At 38.2% G+C, this 22,133-nt stretch overlaps 1 protein-coding gene and 1 long non-coding RNA gene across 4 annotated transcripts in view; one reads left to right on the forward strand and one right to left on the reverse strand.

Moving 5' to 3' along the window:
- Window positions 1-22,133, reverse strand: part of NKAIN3 (sodium/potassium transporting ATPase interacting 3) — a 617,017-nt gene that overhangs the window by 584,893 nt on the left and 9,991 nt on the right. The gene's annotated exons all lie outside the window — the stretch shown is intronic.
- Window positions 11,602-20,506, forward strand: LOC144300225 (uncharacterized). Its single transcript, XR_013366814.1, has 3 exons — window positions 11,602-11,740; window positions 11,959-12,068; window positions 20,401-20,506. It is a non-coding gene; the product is annotated as an uncharacterized LOC144300225 (long non-coding RNA).

Here is a 22,133-nt window from a genome sequence, read left to right on the forward strand (position 1 = left end):
ATCCCCTCACCTGTTTTTGTAAATAGGATTTAATTGAGACAAAACCATCCATTCATTTTCGTATTATCTACCGCTGCTTTCAAGCTACAATGACTAGCTGAGTCGTTGCTACAGAGACTGAAAGGCCTACCAAGACCGAAGGATTTTTTGTAATGTAATCTGTCCAGCAAGGTATTTGGATAGTTAATAAAGTGATGACTTGTGTGTCTGTAACCTTCCTATCCAAGAACCCAGATGGAGACTCGGTGCTCCTCAAGGGGATGCTGTTTAATATTTAAGGCAAGAATTTCCCATTGGGCAGGACTCCCTGTTGACTGAAGGGCATTAGCTCTCTACCCTTTGATAATCCCTAAATCCCCGAAGCACTCACACACCCCAATGCTCCCAACACTGGGATAACCAAAATGTCCTCACACAAATCCAAATGTCCTAGGTGAGCAGAAGGGTGAACCACTGTCCTGGGTTAAGACCAAGCTGAGATGATATGCTGTTGGAATTCCAAAGAAAAAATACTGAATGATCTGAATCTAGGATCCACTTCCACTTGAAAAGTCTATCGACTCATTCCCTCCTTCATTCACTTGTACAACAAATATTCACCAAGCATCTCTTACACGCAAGACGCTATGATCCTACTACTTCATCTGAGTCTGGCTGGCAGGCAGACTTTTTCCCATTGTTTAACCACCAATAACTGCCTCTATCATTAGCCACATCTTTTTATGAATCGCTTGGCTGAACTATGCAAGTAGAGTTCCACCCAACAATCCTGCCTTGAACCACAGAGGGGAGGCAAATTGCTTCTGGCTCACCACAGATCCTTGTGGACTTTCGCTAAGTGTTATGGAGAATAAAGCTGAAGAACCACAGGATTTCAGCACCCTTGCATGCTCGATGAAGAAACATGACAGCAGAAACCAATTCTTTATTCTCAGAAGAAAGGGATTGTAGTAAATGACCTCTAAAGCATAATTTAAAAAAAAAAAAAAAAAGGTAAAAGATTCTAAATCCTTTCCAGGGCCAGTCACACCAATGGAACCCTTGCTATCCTAAAAGAATGAAACATAATACCTGATACTCTTCACTACAAGGAAACTGTAGCATTAAGAAACCATTATGTTATTGGCTTTACAAAGTATGATTGAAATTCTTAGCTCATGTTACCCTGTAAACCTCCTAATACTGCCAGTCCAGAGCTGGGGTTTAATTATACAGTTCGACTCTTAGGCACACCCTGATACTTCATCACAGACAACAAAACGAAGCTATTTTCAATTCTCTCCCTGAGTCAGTCCTTGTAGAGCTTTCTTTCTAAAATTCCCAATTTCTGGGCCTGCCACAAAGCTCAGGTATAAAGACAATACGAAGAACAGACAAGTCACAGTGTTTATTGCAAAAAAAAAAAAAAAAACCCTCATTCGCGGCCCTATCTCACTGACATGAACCATTTTGTTGAATGTTTAGGTCACAGTAAATCTTATTTATGCTGTACTCCAATCCAGATAGAAGTAGATCCACTCTGATTTATAGTTTCAATCTTTGACTCTCTGTATTGTTTTTAAGTAAAATTAAAACAGCTTTGTAAGTATTTTGAAGTTTTTTTAGAGACAGAATACTCTGTGTTTCACCTTCAATTCTAGAAATATCCAAGGAATATGTATCTTCTTATGACCTCTAAAAATATCAGTTATGTCTTTAATACTAATTTTTAATCTTTTCATGAATTTTCAGAAGAATAATAAATTATTTCACAAGACATTCCAAATTTGGATGTAGCTACACTTCAACATTGCAACATCAATGTTGTAACATGTTTTTGAAGTAAACATTTAATATTTGAGTTACCAAACAGTAGAAAAAGCATGAAGATCTCCAGATGAGCTAAAATAAAATGAATTCATTAAATTTTTCTTCAGTGTTTGTACTTCAACATAAAATATTACTTTTATTTTACTTTCCCTAAACCTACATGGAAACTTTTAGAGGACTGATGGACTTATTTTACCTCATGTGTCATTTTTATAACTTCTCATGAAATGGTGAATCTGATGAGAATAATTATATATTTTGTACATGCTAGAGTTTTCTATCCAAAGGCAGTGTCAGCAACATTAATGGTGCATCATCAAATTCCATGCATGTCAAAGTTGTTGACCTGAACTAACTTACAATTGAGTAAAACTGACAATAAAAATAAAATAAAATAAAATAAAATAAAATAAAATAAAAATAAAAATAAAAATAATAAAATTGACAATAAAAGTCTGTGATAGGAAAAACAGACCTCAGCGCGGACACAGCTTGATAAATGCTGAAATCTTCAATTGATAATAAAATTCACATATTTGGGCATTAAACACAAATGTCCCAAAGCTTATTCTCACAGCCTTATAAATTTTGCTATGCTTCATGCATTAACTAGAATAGAGTATCACCTGCAGAAAGGAGCATGGTCAAAGATAATTAGGATTGTATGCCCAGATCTGCAGTAGAATGAAAAAAAAAAAAATGGACTGCTCTAGAGATATATCATGTAACTTATCTCAAAAGCAATTTTCTAGGGAATTGGAATATGAAAAACTATAGGATTGAGAGAAAACCCCATAAACTGAGCAATTTTCAGCTTACCAAAGAGCTTTGTTGTAAAGAAGTCTTTGAAAGTTGGTTGTCTGGGTTCAAAATAGTTTCTTGAAGCCCATGAAAGCCTAAGTGACAGTGCTATTGATATATAGTATTGACATATTAGTAAAGTTTCAAGTTATACTTATTCACCATGCACAAGAGTTTTACTGAGCACTAGTCCTGTAGATTGCAGGATTACAGAGAATACATCTATCTACCTATTAGGTCCAACCCTGTGACAAGAGCGGGGGGCCTTTGACCCTTGGGGCAGCAATTGACAGTGACAGATGTTGTATGAGGGAGAGTGCTTTTCAGACAGTAGCAGAGTGGGTTCACCCTGAAGGAAAGAAAATATAGAACCATGTGCCAGAGAGCTATTGGAAATATTAAGATAGTTCACACTTGGTATTTAAAAGAGGGCATTGCTTGGGGCACCTGGGTGGCTCAGGTGGTTAAGCGTCTGCTTTCAGCTTGGGTCATGATCCCAGGGTCCTGAGATCAAGCCCTGGGGGCCCAGGCTCCCTGCTTAGCAGAGAGTCTGCTTCTCCCTCTCCCTCTGCTCATGCTCTCTCTCTCTCCCTAATAAATAAAATCTTAAAAATTAATTAATTAATTAATTGAGGGCATCACTCAAGTCAGTCTCCTGGATCAGACCTTCCCAGGTTTCTGATATCATGTACACTGCCTGGTCACCCTATGACACCAAACAAAACTAACCTTTGTAGCACAGTAGAAGGAGGCTGGATTGAGATATTCATAATGCAGCGCTAAATTCCCAGCTCTGCTTTATCTCCCAGGGATGTGACCTTGGGCAAGATGCTTAACCTCTCTCTGTTTCATTTTCCCTATCTGTAAAATAGAGTAACACTGGTTATGTGCAGGGTAGTTATATAAAATATAAAGAAACACAGAAAAAACCTAGCGTGATAGGCACTCTATTAATTTGAACTATTATTACATCCCCCACTTATGAAAATATTCTCAAGGTTACATCAATTTCTGATAATGTTAGGTCTTTAGAGAAATGTGCAGAACTGCCATTCCCCCAGTCCTTCTCGCTGATAGAACCCCGGCTCTGTTCATGCAGCGAGGTGTCCTGTCTAGAGGATGCGCCATGCTAGACTTAGGCCTTGAGAGTTCTCCAGGGATTGACTGAGGGAGCACAAGTGACCCAAATCTCATCAAGTAAACATGAGTAGCAATCTGGCAAAGATCTCTTTCTAGATGAAAAAACAGCTACAAGAGAAGAACGGCTCTTTTCCATCTGTCCTTTTCTTGTCTGAGACAAATATTTTTGTGGGAAAACATATGAGACTTGGAACCCACTGAAGGCATGTTGGAACCAGGATAGAAGAAAGGGAATTCCAGAAACACCACTAGAGCCCTAACACTGCTGAACCAGTAAGCCAACCCCAGCAACTATTTCCCTTTGATTTCTTGTTATGTGAGAGTTATTATGAAACACTCAGTGTCTAAATGTCTGCTTCTCTAACACTCTGTAATACAGGAACTGTTTGCTTTTTTAAAAAAATTCTCAATTAGCAGAAGACAAAAAACTGTTTAAAATAAAAAATTCTGAGGATAATGGTCAGATACTTAAATACTGTGATAAATTCAAATTGCTATGAGTATTTCCAAATGCTTACTTAGCTCCTTACAGATCAGAAATGAAGTTTGTGTGCTGATAGCAGTCTATGGATTACACTTTGCATAGTACTGGTTTAAGTAACTTTTACCTGTGTGTTTTGCCTCGTGTAACCAAAAGCATCCTGACGTTAAGGAAATAATAACTCATCTAACCAGAATCCAACAGATATCCATTGACTCTGATTTATAGCAGAGTACAAGCACCATGAGGAATACAAAAACAAGTAGAACAGGAACCTTCCATCCTTACAATGGGGGAAGTATACATGCAAATAATAAAAAATAAGCTAAAAAGTGATAACAATTTAGAATACTGACAAGACTAATAATTTAGAGAAGATAACCATTTTCAAATAGAAAACATACTCATGTTAAGATATACTCATACCTCCCAAGAGAAATTTCACAAATAATTAGGGGAAATATAAGAAGTCACCTATATTTGACCTAAAAACTAAAATTTCATAGAAATTCCACCAGAGCACACTTATGTAATGTATTAAAAAGTAAACAAATGAGTTCCATGTAAGGAAAAATGCTGTGCAAGAAAATCAAGTTGATTCATTTGCTCTATTGCTACAATTCTAAATAATCTATACAAGCCAAAATTTCAATTGTGGAACACAAAAAGAGAGTTCTATTTATTATCTGCCATAACTCAGAAAACCGCATACTTTTGAAAATAACACAGTAAAAATGTCTGCTTTAAATATAATTATTGCGCAATGGCAGGGATGGATGCAGCCTCCTTCATTTCTTCAATGGAATATGTATTACAATTCTCAAAGTTACCTAAAGAAGGGATGAGCATTCGGTGTTATACTATATGTTGGCAAACAAATTTAAATAAAATATTTTTTAAAAAGGGGGTTCCCTAAAAGTCACACTATGCAGATTAATCCTTTCATGCTATGGTCCCCTTTGAACATGTCTGAAGTTTTGATAATAGGTATTAAAAATTATCATTTTTATTTCATATGTGTGTACATTTCTAAATGAATTTGCCATCTTTTAATAAGAAGGTATGCATGTGAAGAGAAAAATCTTGATTTTTTTTAAATATGGTAACTTCCTAGTTAGAATTTTATTATGGATTTTTTTTCATTTTAATAAATAAAAAGAAATCATCTCGATTTTAATAAATCAACCACTAACATTTTCTAAACTAGTGGCTTTAAGAGTCTTTTCAGTAGCAAAATCACTTTCTCAAATTACAGCCTTAGTTAGAGTTCAGCATTCTGTAAGACATAGAATCTTAACTGCCCTGAGAACTCCTGGGCAGCTCAGTGGTTGAGCATCTGCCTTTGGGTCAGGGTGTGATTCTGGAGTGCCAGGACTGAGTCCCACATCGGGCTCCCTGCATGGAGTCTGCTTCTCCCTCTGCCTGTGTCTCTGCCTCTCTCTCTCTCTTTCTCTCTCTCTCTATCTGTTCTCTCATGAATAAATAAATAAAATCTTAAAAAACAAACAAACAAAAAAGAATCTTAACTGCCCTGCTGAAAATGTTAACCTTGCTGTCCTACAGAATTAGATCAGGAGTGGAGTCCGGAGCCCCCTGAGATTCCCTCATTGCTCCCTTCTGGGGAGACAAGAGGCACTAGGATTCCTTAGGACATTTTAGCAAATGTGCAAAGGAACATATTGCTGCAACAACATTTTTTGAAATGTTCACCCTTATTATTCCCTCTATTGGAGAAGATATGGTAGATTGTTTTTGTACTAGAAAACTCCACTGCTTATTGATATTTCTCATTCTTTTAGATATTTTGAATGTTCCATGTGGCTTGACCTTCTACTTGGTTCACAATAATATGTGTACATTATTTACTCATGACCATATCAATCAGGTAATCTCATCCAAATTGGTTGACACTGAGCCATACTCCACACCTTGTTCCAGTATGACTTACTCCTAGAAGCGTCCTTGAGCGCCTTGCTCTTAACCTGAGTTGGATGCGTACTCAACAGCCCCAGAGTTCAGTCTGTAGCATAACACATTACATTGACATTATCTATTTACTTGTCTCTAGTCTCTCCTCAGGACAAATAGGATTTTTTTTAAAGTTTCACTAATTGAGGTTATCTCTACACCCAACACAGGGATCAAACTCACAACCCCAATATCAAGAGTAGCATGCTCTTCAGGGGTAACTGGGTGGCTTAGTGGTTGAGCATCTGCCTTTAGCTCAGGTCGTGATGCTGGGGTCCTGAGATCGAGTCCTACATAGGGTTCCCCAATGGAGAGCCTGCTTCTTTCTCTACCCATGTCTCTGGTCTCTGCCTCTCTCTGCGTGTCTCTCCTGAATAAATAAAATCCTAAAAAAAAAAAAAGAGTGCATGCACTTCTGACTCAACCAGCCAGGCACTCCTGATTTTTAATTCCTCTCATAGACAGTCACACATTAAGTATGGAAAAGAGTAAATAAAAATTATTTCAAACATTCTATTAGGTAATGTTAATATTAATAACAACATTATTACAAATGTTAGCCAAAAACCCTCAGACATATAACAATTGCTCATGTTTTAATCCTCTGTGCTTCAGATATTTGCTGTACCTAAACTATGTTTTATCATTATACACCCCACTCCATGAGGGGGAAGCTATGTATGCCCTATTCAGCCAGCGTCTGGCACTGCGCAGAGCACATGGAGAGCCTTCAGTAGTTATACCTGAATAAAGTCATGAATAAATCAATACATGCTTGGGAGAATGAACGAATGTAATGGCTTCTGAAATTTGATTCAGATCTATCTAATCACATTTGCTGTTGTGATTTCATTGATGAGGCTCTAAAAAGCCTCACAAATAATCTTGTTGGTAGAAATGAGTTAATTTTAAGTGCTGCAAGTATCTCAAATGGAAATAATAAGGTCCAAAAGTAAATTGGCACTCAGGAAAAATATGTAACACTATAAAATATATTATTAACCTTTCAAACTCCCTTTTTCTTCACAAAGTTAAGAGAAGGTAGAAAACAAATGTAAGATAGGAAAGGCAGAAGGAAGGACAAAGAGAAAGAACAGATGAAGAGAAAAGAGAGAGGGAAGGAAAGAATGAGCTCTTTTTTTGAAGTAAAGGAAAATTCAATTTAAATCAGTTTTGTGGGGCATGGAATATCCTGAAGAATATGTCCCCCGGGTGCTGTGAGTTTTCACTGTGGTCATATATAATAATGCAGGAATTACGCTACATATCTGAGTCCCCAGACTTTCAGATACTTAAAATCTCAAGCCAAACTAACCGAGGAGGCAGTATGCAATATTAAGTTTGGAATTGAAAAAAAAAAAAAATTAAAAAAGTTTGGAATTGTTTCAAATTTCCTTGTGCCTCCAAATCTAAAGCCACCTAATTATAGTTTTGATGCCACATACTGGAAACGTGTACTGAAAATGCAACCAAAGTTTCACCGATGTAGAGCTTCCATAGATTCTAATTTAGAGTATAAAATTTGAGTGTTAATAAAAAAGAAGGGAACTGACTCAATGACATCATTAAAATATAAAATATGGGGATCCCTGGGTGGCGCAGCAGTTTGGCGCCTGCCTTTGGCCCAGGGCGCGATCCTGGAGACCCCGGATCGAATCCCACATCGGGCTCCCGGTGCATGGAGCCTGCTTCTCCCTCTGCCTGTGTCTCTGCCTCTCTCTCTCTCTCTCTATCATAAATAAATAAAAATTAAAAATAAAATAAAATAAAATAAAATATGCTTTATATCATATTTAGGTGAAACCACAATTAAAATTTACAACTTGAAAAATAAACAAATGTCAAAAATGTTTGCTTTGGCAAGTGGAATATACCTATTAAATGCCTATAAACATTACTGAAAGCTTCTTGTTTTATTTTTCTGCCTCAATAATGGCTCTATGATGGTAATTTTTATATGTCAACTTGACGGAGCTAAGGGATGCCCAAATAGTTGATAAAACATTATTTCTCTACAGGCTAATATCCTTGATGAATATAGATGCAAAAATTCTCAATAAAATACAAGCAAACGAATTCAGCAGCACATTAAAAGGATCATTCACCATGATCAAATAGGATTTATCCCTGAAATGCAAGGATGTTTCAAAACACGCAAATCAATCAGTGTGATATATCAGATTAATAGAATGAAGGAAAAGAATCCAGGGATCACTTCAATAGATGCAGAAAAAGCATTTGACAAAATTCAACATTCATTTATGATAAAAACTCTTTTAACAAATTAGTCAAAGAAATATATCTTAATATAATAAAGCCCATACATGACAAGCCCACAACTAACATCATACTCAAGGGTAAAAAGTTGAAAGCTTGCCATTTCAGTACAGGAACAAGAAAAGGCTACCCATTCTCACCACTCCCATTCAACATAGTACTGGAAGTCCGGCTAGAACAACCAGGCAAGAAAAAGAAGTAAGATATCAGAATTGAAAAGGGAGAAGTGAAATTACCTCTATTTGCAATTGATATGGTTTTATATCGAGAAAATCCCAAAGTTTCAAGGAAAAAAACTGTTAGATCCAATCAGTGAATTCAGTAAAGTTGTAGAATACAAAATTAACATGTAAAAATCAGTAGCATTTTTTATACACTAACAATAATTATCTTAAAAAGAAATAAAGAAATCAATCCCATTTACAGTAGCATCAAAAACAATAAATACTTAAGAATAAACTGATCAAAAAGAGGTAAAAGATCTGTATTCTGAAAAAAAAACTGATGAAAGAAATTGAAAAAGACACAATTAAATGGAAAGGTGCTCATGGGTTGAAAGAATTGATATTGTTAGAATGTTAATACTACCAAACGTGATCTATAGTTTCAATGCAATCCCTATCAAGATTCCAATAGCATTTTTTATAGAAATAGAAAAAAAAATCCTAAAATTGGTATAGTACCACAAAAGACCCTGAATACTGAAAGAAATCCTAAGAGAGAAAAACAAAGCTGGAGGCATCACACTCCCTGATTTCATGCTATACGATAAAGTTACAGTCATCAAAACAGTATGGAACTGGCATGAAAACAATCAATGGAACAGAATCAAGAGCACAGAAATAAACCCAAGCATATATAGTCAACTGAATTTGACAAGGGAGCCAAAAATAGTCAATGGAGAAAAGAGAGTCCCTTGAATAATTGGATAGTCACATATAAAGAAAATGAAACGACCCTAACTTATACCATTCACAAAAATTAACTGGAAATGAACTAAAGACCCATATATAAGACCTGAAACCATGAAACTCCTAGAAGACAACACAGAAATAAAGTTCCTTGATAGGAGTCTTGGTAATGATTTTGGAAATCACAATTACTACCTAAAGCACCTGCAACAAAATAAAAAATAAATAAATGGGAGTCATCAGACTAAAAAGCTTCTATACACCAAAAAAAAAAGAAAAGAAAAGAAAAGAAAATCATTAGCAAAGCGAAAAGACAATCAATGGAATGTGAAAAAATATTTGCAAATCATATATCTGATAAGGGATTAATATCTAAAATACATAAAATTGTATATATACAACTCAATAGCAAAAAACAAAACAAAAACAAAAACCAAATAATCCAACGAAAAATGGACAAAGGACTTGAATACACATTTCAATTTTTTTCTCTTTTGTTTTTTTCTCTTTTTATTGTATCTCTATGATATGATGGATGTTAGCTGAACCTATTGTGATAAATTTCTCAACAAAACTGGGGAAGAAATCCACATTATTTCTAGGTGTGCCTGTGAGGATGTTTTTGGGGAAAGATTAGCATTTGAATCGGTAGCTTTTGAATCAATAAAGTAAATCACCCTCAGGAATGCTGGTGAGTATCAGGTAGTTTGTTGAGGGCCAAATGAAACAAAAGGGCAAAAGGGAGAATTTGTTCTTTTTGCTTTGGGACATCCATCTTCTCCTACTTTGGGATATCAGCCCTTGTGCTTTTAAAGACTTCAGACTCAGACTGAATCGTATCACCAGATTTCCTGGTTTTCCAGCTTGCAGATGGCAGATGGTGGGACCTTTCAGCCTCCATTACCACATAAACCAATTCCTATAATAAATCTCTCTATGTATATATTTATATGTATATATTTATATATATTATATATATAAAATACCTATCTAAATATCACATTGAGAGAACTAATATAGGCTGTGTCTATCTTTTTAGATAAAAGTAACCCCAATCTACTCTACTCTTCAAATCTTCATAGAATAGGAGACGCCTGGGTGGCTCAGCAGTTGAGCAGCTGCCTTTAGCTCAGGGTGTGATCCCGAAGTGCCAAGATCAAGTGCCAGGATCGAGTCCCACATCAGGATCCCTGCAGGGAGCCTGCTTCTCCCTCTGCCTGTGTCTCTGCCTCTCTCTCTGTGTCTCTCATGAATAAATTTTAAAAATTCTTTTTAAAAATCTTCAAACAAAATAATAAAAAAAAATTAAAAATCTTCATAGAATAGAAATAATTTTCAAAATCTTCTTCCATAGCTTCACAAGACATGTTGTTTAGACAAATGTGTTTATAGAATTTGATCATACCTGCCACTTTGTAGAAGAGATTAATTATAGAGTAGTCACTGCTGTGGCTTATATATGCACATATATACACACACATTTGGCTTTAGATAGATAGATAGAAAGATAGATAGATAGATAGATAGATAGATACACACATACATACATATGTATAGCAAATGGAGTAGTAGAAAGAAACATGCATCTACTCTCAAAGTCCAGGTAGTAATTTTATTATTTTTTATTTTTTTAAAAAGATTTTATTTATTTATTTATTTATTCATGAGCGACAGAGAGAGAGAGAGAGAGGCAGAGACACAGGCAGAGGGAGAAGCAGGCTCCAGGCAAGAAGCCCGATGTGGGACTCGATCCGGGACTCCAGGATCACACCCTGGGCCAAAGGCAGATGCCAAACCGCTGAGCCACCCAGGGATCCCCCAGGTAGTAATTTTAAACAGTGATTCAAGAAGTAGACAGTTAAAAATTGATTACTTACACACCTAAATTAACATCAAACTCGTTTTCTGTAATGGTACCTTTTACGCATCTATTTTTATCTGCCATGTGCTACCATAAGGTACGAGTTCCTGATATCACTTTTCTTTTTTGTCAAGGAAGTGATCGTGTTGGAAAATATCACATGGCTCCTTTTTCAGCCATATGGGTGGAAAAGGCCAGATCATAAAACATTGTTCCAGGTGGCCTCTGAAAGTCTCCATAAGAGTGTCACATCCACAAAATACAACTGAGGAAAGAATTCATGGTGTGACACCAGCAGACGGTGGTCACAGGCACAGTGGCACAGGCACTGTTATGCTGTAATTTTATCATCACAATGGATAGCTGAACAGAACAAGCTGCAGCTGGGATCTGCAGAGTGAGGGTGGTCTGTAATGACAATTGTGTATAAACTTCCGTGTCTGCATCTTTCATGGTGGTCAGAGACAGATGCAGGAAGCACAAGCAAAGGATGTAAGTAAATATTGTGCTAAGTTAACATCAATTGCATCTTATTACATTGATTGGGCCCGGGGCCAACAACATAGGGTAGGATCAGTTATCAGACTTAGGAACCACCAAGAAAGCTCAGGAACCCAGTGGGTGAGGAGCAACATGGGGCACCTTTGGAAAGGTCATCTTTGATAAGTCATCTTACTATGTCATTGTCTTTCATTCTTTCTGCTTCTAAGAAAAAACGATGTTTCAGTAAATGATTTAAAGTCTTACTGGTCACCAACTGAAGAGCTGAAGATAACATATGTACTATTCTGACTCTGTCAACATTGGCTCAGTAATTAAGGTAGGTCAGAATATGCACAGTGAGACAATGATTCCAGAGATGAAGGAAATGGGGGTGGTGGAAAGGAAGGAAAGGAAAATATCCATTTCAACATTCTAAGACAGCATCTTGTTATACCAATAATCTACCATTAAGCTCAACAATCTGAATTCCTTCATTTTTCCTTCTGAATTGTTTCCAAATTAGCATTCCCTTTAAATCTGACTGTACATTTCTCAAAATATTCCACTATGAAAAACATGAAACTATCACATTCTTTTGTTTAAATATATCTGATAAATGCCAACAAAAGTGGATGGCTACATATCATGTTTATATTTATACATTCCAATATTCGATGTTCCTTCATCTTTTGTCTGTGGTTTATTACTGTTAAGATTGTTATCTCCAGGACTTTCTTGCAAATTGTTCTCATTGCCCATGACGGAGTATATACATGAATATGCAGTTTAGTCCCACCAAAAGCACCACTGCCCCTATACATGAATGTAATAGAGGGAAAGAAGTCTGATTATCAGAAACTCCCAGAAATGTTCAATGATTCCATTCCTTAGACTTAAATAGATTAAGCTGATAAAATTTGCCATGATTGACTGCACTATCTTTTAACTCACATTTAGTTCAATCTGGATAACCTATTTCTAATGTCATCTGTCCCTGCTGCTACCCTGGGTTAAGTTATATAATATTAAGTTTTGCTCTTACAGTGCTAATCCTACCACCACCTAGCTGTGATTGCCCCAATGAGCAAGGCCAACCTCCAGCCTCCAGAGCACCTTGGAGAAAACTATGGCTACAGAGCTGTTAACCACCCATTAGTCTAAATCTGATGTGTCTGGGATAAGGGTTCCCTATTGCTTTTTCTTCTGCTCTGAGTCATGGAAACTACACAGACATTGCAGGTGTTGCCTAACCCAAATCTAAATTTCAGATTATCTCCTAATTAAATATAATGCAAAATACATAGTGACCAAAGAAGTATATTTCTTTTTATAAAAAGAGCTTTGACTATCATTTCCCTAAAGGCATTTTAAACTTTTCCTTGATAGAATGGCCATTAATCAACATTTCAAAATCAAATCAAATTTTATAATGACTAAATGTATAATAAATATAAAGTTCAGATGTCTGAAAATACGTTTAAAACTAATATCTCATCAGTTTTGATATGGTCCTCTAAAATATGAGAATAGTATTATTTCCTCAATATAATAAAACAAAAATAAAGCATCTTAATTAGAGTCCACATATTTTTTTTCAATTACCAAATGGGTTTGTCATCAGAAAATACATGAAGAGGGGGAGGAGCAAGATGGCGGAAGAGCAGGGTCTCCAAATCACCTGTCTCCACCAAACTACCTAGAAAACCTTCAAATTATCCTGAAAATCTATGAATTCGGCCTGAGATTTAAAGAGAGACCAGCTGGAATGCAACAGTGAGAAGAGTTCGCGCTTCTATCAAGGCAGGAAGACGGGGAAAAAGAAATAAAGGAACAAAGGCCTCCAAGGGGGAGGGGCCCCGCGAGGAGCCGGGCTGAGGCCGGGGCGAGTGTCCCCAGGACAGGAGAGCCCCGTCCCGGAGACGCAGGAGCTGCACCGACCTTCCCGGGGGAAAGGGGCTCGCGGGGAGTTGGAGCAGGACCCAGGAGGGCGGGGATGCCTCGGGCTCCCGGGGACACTGACAGACACCTGTGCCCCGGGAGAGTGCGCCGAGCTCCCTAAGGGCTGCAGCGCGCACGGGGGACCCGGAGCAGCTCGGGGGGCTCGGGGGCGGCTCCGCGGAGGGGGCTGCGGGGCGGGAGCAGCTCGGGGGGCTCGGGCAGAGGAAGAGGCTCCGTGCGGAGGGGCCTGCGCGGTTCCAAGAGCAGCTCGGAGGGGCTCGGGCGGCAGCTGCGCGGAGGGGGCTGCGCGGCCCGGGAGCGCAAATCCACCAGCGCAGGCTCCGGAGCACAGGGCGCCGGGACACAGCCCAGGATCCCGCCTCCCCCGGGACAGGCAGAGGCCGGGAGGGCCCAGGACAGCAAGGACGCTCCTGCCCCAGCTGAGCAGATCAGCGGCCCCGCCCCGGAGCCTCCAGGCCCTGCAGACGGAGTTCCTGCCGGAGCTGAATCCAGGTTTCCAGAGCTGCCCCGCCACTGGGGCTGTTCCTCCTGCGGCCTCAGGGGGTAAACAACCCCCACCGAGCCCTGCACCAGGCAGGGGCACAGCAGCTCCCCCAACTGCTGACACCTGAAAATCAGCACAACAGGCCCCTCCCCCAGAAGATCAGCTAGACGGACAACTTCCAGGAGAAGCCAAGGGACGTAAAGCACACAGAATCAGAAGATACTCCCCTGTGGTTCTTTTTTTTGTTTGTTTGTTTGTTTGTTTTTGTTTTTTTTGTTTGTTTGTTTTGTTTTGTTTTTTTTTTGTTTGTTTTGTTTTGTTTTGCTTTTTGATTTGTTTCCTTCCCCCACCCCCCTTTTTTTTCTCCTTTCTTTTTCTTTCTCTTTTTCTTCTTTTTTTTTCTTTCGTTTTTTTTTTCTCTTCCCCTTTTTTTTCTCTTTCTCTTTTCTTTCCTTCTTTCTCTCCTCTCTTTTTCTCTTTTTCCCAATACAACTTGCTTTTGGCCACTCTGCACTGAGCAAAATGACTAGAAGGAAAACATCACCTCAAAAGAAAGAATCAGAAACAGTCCTCTCTCCCACAGAGTTACAAAATCTGGATTACAATTCAATGTCAGAAAGCCAATTCAGAAGCACTATTATACAGCTACTGGTGGCTCTAGAAAAAAGCATAAAGGACTCAAGAGACTTCATGACTGCAGAATTTAGAGCTAATCAGGCAGAAATTAAAAATCAATTGAATGAGATGCAATCCAAACTAGAAGTCCTAACGACGAGGGTTAACGAGGTGGAAGAACGAGTGAGTGACATAGAAGACAAGTTGATAGCAAAGAGGGAAACTGAGGAAAAAAGAGACAAACAATTAAAAGACCATGAAGATAGATTAAGGGAAATAAACGACAGCCTGAGGAAGAAAAACCTACGTTTAATTGGGGTTCCCGAGGGCGCCGAAAGGGACAGAGGGCCAGAATATGTATTTGAACAAATTCTAGCTGAAAACTTTCCTAATCTGGGAAGGGAAACAGGCATTCAGATCCAGGAAATAGAGAGATCCCCCCCTAAAATCAATAAAAACCGTTCAACACCTCGACATTTAATTGTGAAGCTTGCAAATTCCAAAGATAAGGAGAAGATCCTTAAAGCAGCAAGAGACAAGAAATCCCTGACTTTTATGGGGAGGAGTATTAGGGTAACAGCAGACCTCTCCACAGAGACCTGGCAGGCCAGAAAGGGCTGGCAGGATATATTCAGGGTCCTAAATGAGAAGAACATGCAACCAAGAATACTTTATCCAGCAAGGCTCTCATTCAAAATGGAAGGAGAGATAAAGAGCTTCCAAGACAGGCAGCAACTAAAAGAATATGTGACCTCCAAACCAGCTCTGCAAGAAATTTTAAGGGGGACTCTTAAAATTCCCCTTTAAGAAGAAGTTCAGTGGAACAGTCCACAAAAACAAAGACTGAATAGATATCATGATGACACTAAACTCATATCTCTCAATAGTAACTCTGAATGTGAACGGGCTTAATGACCCCATCAAAAGGCGCAAGGTTTCAGACTGGATAAAAAAGCAGGACCCATCTATTTGCTGTCTACAAGAGACTCATTTTAGACAGAAGGACACCTACAGCCTGAAAACAAAAGGTTGGAGAACCATTTACCATTCGAATGGTCCTCAAAAGAAAGCAGGGGTAGCCATCCTTATATCAGATAAACTAAAATTTACCCCAAAGACTGTAGTGAGAGATGAAGAGGGACACTATATCATACTTAAAGGATCTATTCAACAAGAGGACTTAACAATCCTCAATATATATGCTCCGAATGTGGGAGCTGCCAAATATATAAATCAATTATTAACCAAAGTGAAGAAATACTTAGATAATAATACACTTATACTTGGTGACTTTAATCTAGCTCTTTCTATACTCGATAGGTCTTCTAAGCACAACATCTCCAAAGAAACGAGAGCTTTAAATGATACACTGGACCAGATGGATTTCACAGATATCTACAGAACTTTACATCCAAACTCAACTGAATACACATTCTTCTCAAGCGCACATGGAACTTTCTCCAGAATAGACCACATATTGGGACACAAATTGGGTCTGAACCGATACCAAAAGATTGGGATTGTCCCCTGCATATTCTCGGACCATAATGCCTTGAAATTAGAACTAAATCACAACAAGAAGTTTGGAAGGACCTCAAACACGTGGAGGTTAAGGACCATCCTGCTAAAAGATAAAAGGGTCAACCAGGAAATTAAGGAAGAATTAAAAAGATTCATGGAAACTAATGAGAATGAGGATACAACCGTTCAAAATCTTTGGGATGCAGCAAAAGCAGTCCTAAGGGGGAAATACATCGCAATACAAGCATCCATTCAAAAACTGGAAAGAACTCAAATACAAAAGCTAACCTTACACATAAAGGAGCTAGAGAAAAAACAGCAAATAGATCCTACACCCAAAAGAAGAATTGAGTTAATAAAGATTCGAGCAGAACTCAACGAAATCGAGACCAGAAGAACTGTGGAACAGATCAACAGAACCAGGAGTTGGTTCTTTGAAAGAATTAATAAGATAGATAAACCATTAGCCAGCCTTATTAAAAAGAAGAGAGAGAAGACTCAAATTAATAAAATCATGAATGAGAAAGGAGAGATCACTACCAACACCAAGGAAATACAAACGATTTTAAAAACATATTATGAACAGCTATACGCCAATAAATTAGGCAATCTAGAAGAAATGGACGCATTCCTGGAAAGCCACAAACTACCAAAACTGGAACAGGAAGAAATAGAAAACCTGAACAGGCCAATAACCAGGGAGGAAATTGAAGCAGTCATCAAAAACCTCCCAAGACACAAGAGTCCAGGGCCAGATGGCTTCCCAGGGGAATTTTATCAAACGTTTAAAGAAGAAATCATACCTATTCTCCTAAAGCTGTTTGGAAAGATAGAAAGAGATGGAGTACTTCCAAATTCGTTCTATGAAGCCAGCATCACCTTAATTCCAAAACCAGACAAAGACCGCACCAAAAAGGAGAATTACAGACCAATATCCCTGATGAACATGGATGCAAAAATTCTCAACAAGATACTGGCCAATAGGATCCAACAGTACATTAAGAAAATTATTCACCATGACCAAGTAGGATTTATCCCTGGGACACAAGGCTGGTTCAACACCCGTAAAACAATCAATGTGATTCATCATATCAGCAAGAGAAAAACCAAGAACCATATGATCCTCTCATTGGATGCAGAGAAAGCATTTGACAAAATACAGCATCCATTCCTGATCAAAACTCTTCAGAGTGTAGGAATAGAGGGAACATTCCTCGACATCTTAAAAGCCATCTATGAAAAGCCCACAGCAAATATCATTCTCAATGGGGAAGCACTAGGAGCCTTTCCCCTAAGATCAGGAACAAGACAGGGATGTCCACTCTCACCACTGCTGTTCAACATAGTACTGGAAGTCCTAGCCTCAGCAATCAGACAACAAAAAGACATTAAAGGCATTCAAATTGGCAAAGAAGAAGTCAAACTCTCCCTCTTCGCCGATGACATGATACTCTACATAGAAAACCCAAAAGTCTCCACCCCAAGATTGCTAGAACTCATACAACAATTCGGTAGCGTGGCAGGATACAAAATCAATGCCCAGAAGTCAGTGGCATTTCTATACACTAACAATGAGACTGAAGAAAGAGAAATTAAGGAGTCAATCCCATTTACAATTGCACCCAAAAGCATAAGATACCTAGGAATAAACCTAACCAAAGATGTAAAGGATCTATACCCTCAAAACTATAGAACACTTCTGAAAGAAATTGAGGAAGACACAAAGAGATGGGAAAATATTCCATGCTCATGGATTGGCAGAATTAATATTGTGAAAATGTCAATGTTACCCAGGGCAATATACACGTTTAATGCAATCCCTATCAAAATACCATGGACTTTCTTCAGAGAGTTAGAACAAATTATTTTAAGATTTGTGTGGAATCAGAAAAGACCCCGAATAGCCAGGGGAATTTTAAAAAAGAAAACCATATCTGGGGGCATCACAATGCCAGATTTCAGGTTGTACTACAAAGCTGTGGTCATCAAGACAGTGTGGTACTGGCACAAAAACAGACACATAGATCAGTGGAACAGAATAGAGAATCCAGAAGTGGACCCTGAACTTTATGGGCAACTAATATTCGATAAAGGAGGAAAGACTATCCATTGGAAGAAAGACAGTCTCTTCAATAAATGGTGCTGGGAAAATTGGACATCCACATGCAGAAGAATGAAACTAGACCACTCTCTTTCACCATACACAAAGATAAACTCAAAATGGATGAAAGATCTAAATGTGAGACAAGATTCCATCAAAATCCTAGAGAAGAACACAGGCAACACCCTTTTTGAACTCGGCCATAGTAACTTCTTGCAAGATACATCCACGAAGACAAAAGAAACAAAAGCAAAAATGAACTATTGGGACTTCATCAAGATAAGAAGCTTTTGCACAGCAAAGGATACAGTCAACAAAACTCAAAGACAACCTACAGAATGGGAGAAGATATTTGCAAATGACATATCAGATAAAGGGCTAGTTTCCAAGATCTATAAAGAACTTATTAAACTCAACAGCTAAGAAGCAAACAATCCAGTCATGAAATGGGCAAAAGACATGAAGAGAAATCTCACAGAGGAAGACATAGACATGGCCAACATGCACATGAGAAAATGCTCTGCATCACTTGCCATCAGGGAAATACAAATCAAAACCACAATGAGATCCCACCTCACACCAGTGAGAATGGGGAAAATTAACAAGGCAGGAAACCACAAACGTTGGAGAGGATGCGGAGAAAAGGGAACCCTCTTACACTGTTGGTGGGAATGTGAACTGGTGCAGCCACTCTGGAAAACTGTGTGGAGGTTCCTCAAACAGTTAAAAATATACCTGCCCTATGACCCAGCAATTGCACTGTTGGGGATTTACCCCAAAGATACAAATGCAATGAAACGCTGGGACACCTGCACCCCGATGTTTATAGCAGCAATGGCCACGATAGCCAAACTGTGGAAGGAGCCTCGGTGTCCAACGAAAGATGAATGGATAAAGAAGATGTGGTTTATGTATACAATGGAATATTACTCAGCTATTAGAAATGACAAATACCCACCATTTGCTTCAACGTGGTTGGAACTGGAGGGTATTATGCTGAGTGAAGTAAGTCAGTCGGAGAAGGACAAACATTATATGTTCTCATTCATTTGGGGAATATAAATAATAGTGAAAGGGAATATAAGGGAAGGGAGAAGAAATGTGTGGGAAATATCAGAAAGGGAGACAGAACGTAAAGACTGCTAACTCTGGGAAACGAACTAGGGGGGTGGTAGAAGGGGAGGAGGTCGGGGGGTGGGAGTGAATGGGTGACGGGCACTGGGTGTTATTCTGTATGTTAGTAAATTGAACACCAATAAAAAATAAATTAAAAAAAAAAAAAGAAAGAAAATACATGAAGAAAATCAATATCCTATACTTTGTATTGTCTTAAAAGAAAATCAAGCTATTACTTATATCTTAAAAACAAACTCCCCCAAACCTCTGTCCTCCAATAAAAATATAGTCAGTGGCGAAGGAGTTAAAAGTATGTATACAGATACTTTAGGACTAGTCAAACATATTAATAATAGATGACCAATGTTCCTCTGCATGATGTAGTCTGTGAAATGTTACAAAACGTTAAGTCTCCTACTTGTGAAATGCTTCAACAGAACCATGTGTATGAAGGACAGATCCCTGAGGACGACTCCATCTATATTTCCAACCACAGCTCTCTGTTCAGATGAAAAGACTGTTAGGGATCTTTGCAAGCTTAATTGTTCAGAGGCTTCATCTAATGACTTCTCTAATTGGCCCTGCATTTAAGACTCTCAGTCAAGGGTGTGGCTGTAACATTCAGATCTTTGACAGTCATACACTCCAATGCCAAGTTTCCCATCAGAGAGAGAGAGAAAAAAAAAAAAATGTGTCTTAAACTCTCAGAGAGAGGAAAGATATTTGTGAGTAGATGTCCCAGTGGTATAAGAAAGTTATATCTGGACAAGGAAAGCATTTCTGAAGTGTTTTATATGTTGAAGAAAATAGAGCATGCAAAAATTGTGAAATATCTGGTCTGCAGAACACTTGCATTTCATTCTTTTGTTTTAGGATAAATTGGGATGCCTCCTGAGGGACTCCAAATATAGTTATCAATCATGAGGAAACTACCTCCTACTAACAGAAGCAGAAGGGAAATAAAAGCTGTTTCAAAGAGTTACAGTGCCTCTTCTTATTATTTAAAGCACCTGGATCACATTTTTAAAATTACATATTATGTAAAGAAATCGCTTGCTTAAATAATTAGTCTTTCCAGCAGGTTTGGCCTGAGCCCAGAAAAACGACTCCTTTAATCCAGTCATAAGGTAACACACATAGAATTTTGTTTCATAGAATTTTTACCCACATTTCTGCATTTCTGATGGCTTAAGCCATATCTTAACACACAATTTCATATACTCAATTTCTCCATGTTTCAGTTTTCTCATCTGGAAATGAGAATATATTAATTATCTGCCTATAGAGGTATTAAAAGAATGAGACAAGGAAACTGAGGTGCAATAGGAATTTGTTCCCTATTGCAACAATGATTACTTTTTTTAAAAGCTCTTTTAGTAAATTAAAAAAAAAAGATAAATAATATATTTTAGTATAAGTAAATCACCTTTCAACAGCCTCCTTCAGGAATGACTATTTAGGATTTCAATGCAGGGAGAACAGAAAGCCCATCCTAAGGCTGGAAGAACCAGATGTGATGCAAGAAGGTATTTTGATCTATTTGCCATTGATTAGTTGGCATCCGTGTGGAAGGAGCTAATTAGAACCAATAACACAGCCAGGTGGCCAAGCTGGGCATTGGAGTAAGTCCTCCATCACTCATGGGAATTGACTAATACACATAGGCAGAAATGGTTTTCTCTCGTAGTGAGGGTTTCTAGATTGTAGTCGGTCACCTAGAAATGAAATTTAGGAACCGTGATCAATTCTGGATCATCGAGTCACATATCAGTTATGTATAGGGAGGTCTGGAAGCTATTAGATAAAAGGAGTTAGTTAACATTGGAACTTTTGAGAATAAAAACTCCATTATGTTTAAAGAATTTTACCAATGTATTCAAGGCAATAAATAAAACATTTAGGTTAGGAAATATACTTTCTATTCATGCATTAATTAGTTACATTAAGGGCTTATAAATCAGTCCCTCCTTGTACAAGAAAATTGGCTTTCTTCTGAGGAAAGCCCCTGCCCAGTAGTATGCTGGTAAATGTTTAATGTCTGGCTCTGAGGGGTGACAGAAGGGCCTGATTTATGATTGTGTGTTTTCTTGATGTAAATACTTACACCATATAATAGATTTTTAGCTACCAGTATGATCTCACTAGATGCAGAGTTGGAAAGAGAAGTTCAATAGCATACTGCTATACGGAACGCCTACCATACAGACACAATGGATAGCACACGTAACAGTACAATGCGGTAAAATAATCAGAAAGGGCTAAGTTTTTTATTTAATTTAAAATTTATACAATTAATTTTAAACAAAGGCTAGGTTTAACAACGGGCTCGCAGAATTTGTACAAATGTAATGGTGAACTCTCCCCAGCTGGTACTAGCCAGCTCCTGACCTCTGCCTCCATCCACTATTCCTCATCCAGATAAAAAGCACGTGCATAGAAGAGAAGCTAGGAATCCAAGCACAAGAAATTCAATTTAAACATAAGGATGACTTTCCTAACGGAAAAAAATTCCAGTCGCAGAGATATTTAAGAATCAAGAAGAGAGTCTTCAGTATTGAAGAATTCTGCTTAGTCCTGCCATGGTGCTGAAGACAGTTCTAGATCAT

The sequence above is a fragment of the Canis aureus genome, chromosome 28, assembly GCF_053574225.1.
Source record: "Canis aureus isolate CA01 chromosome 28, VMU_Caureus_v.1.0, whole genome shotgun sequence".
Classification (NCBI taxonomy): domain Eukaryota; kingdom Metazoa; phylum Chordata; class Mammalia; order Carnivora; family Canidae; genus Canis; species Canis aureus.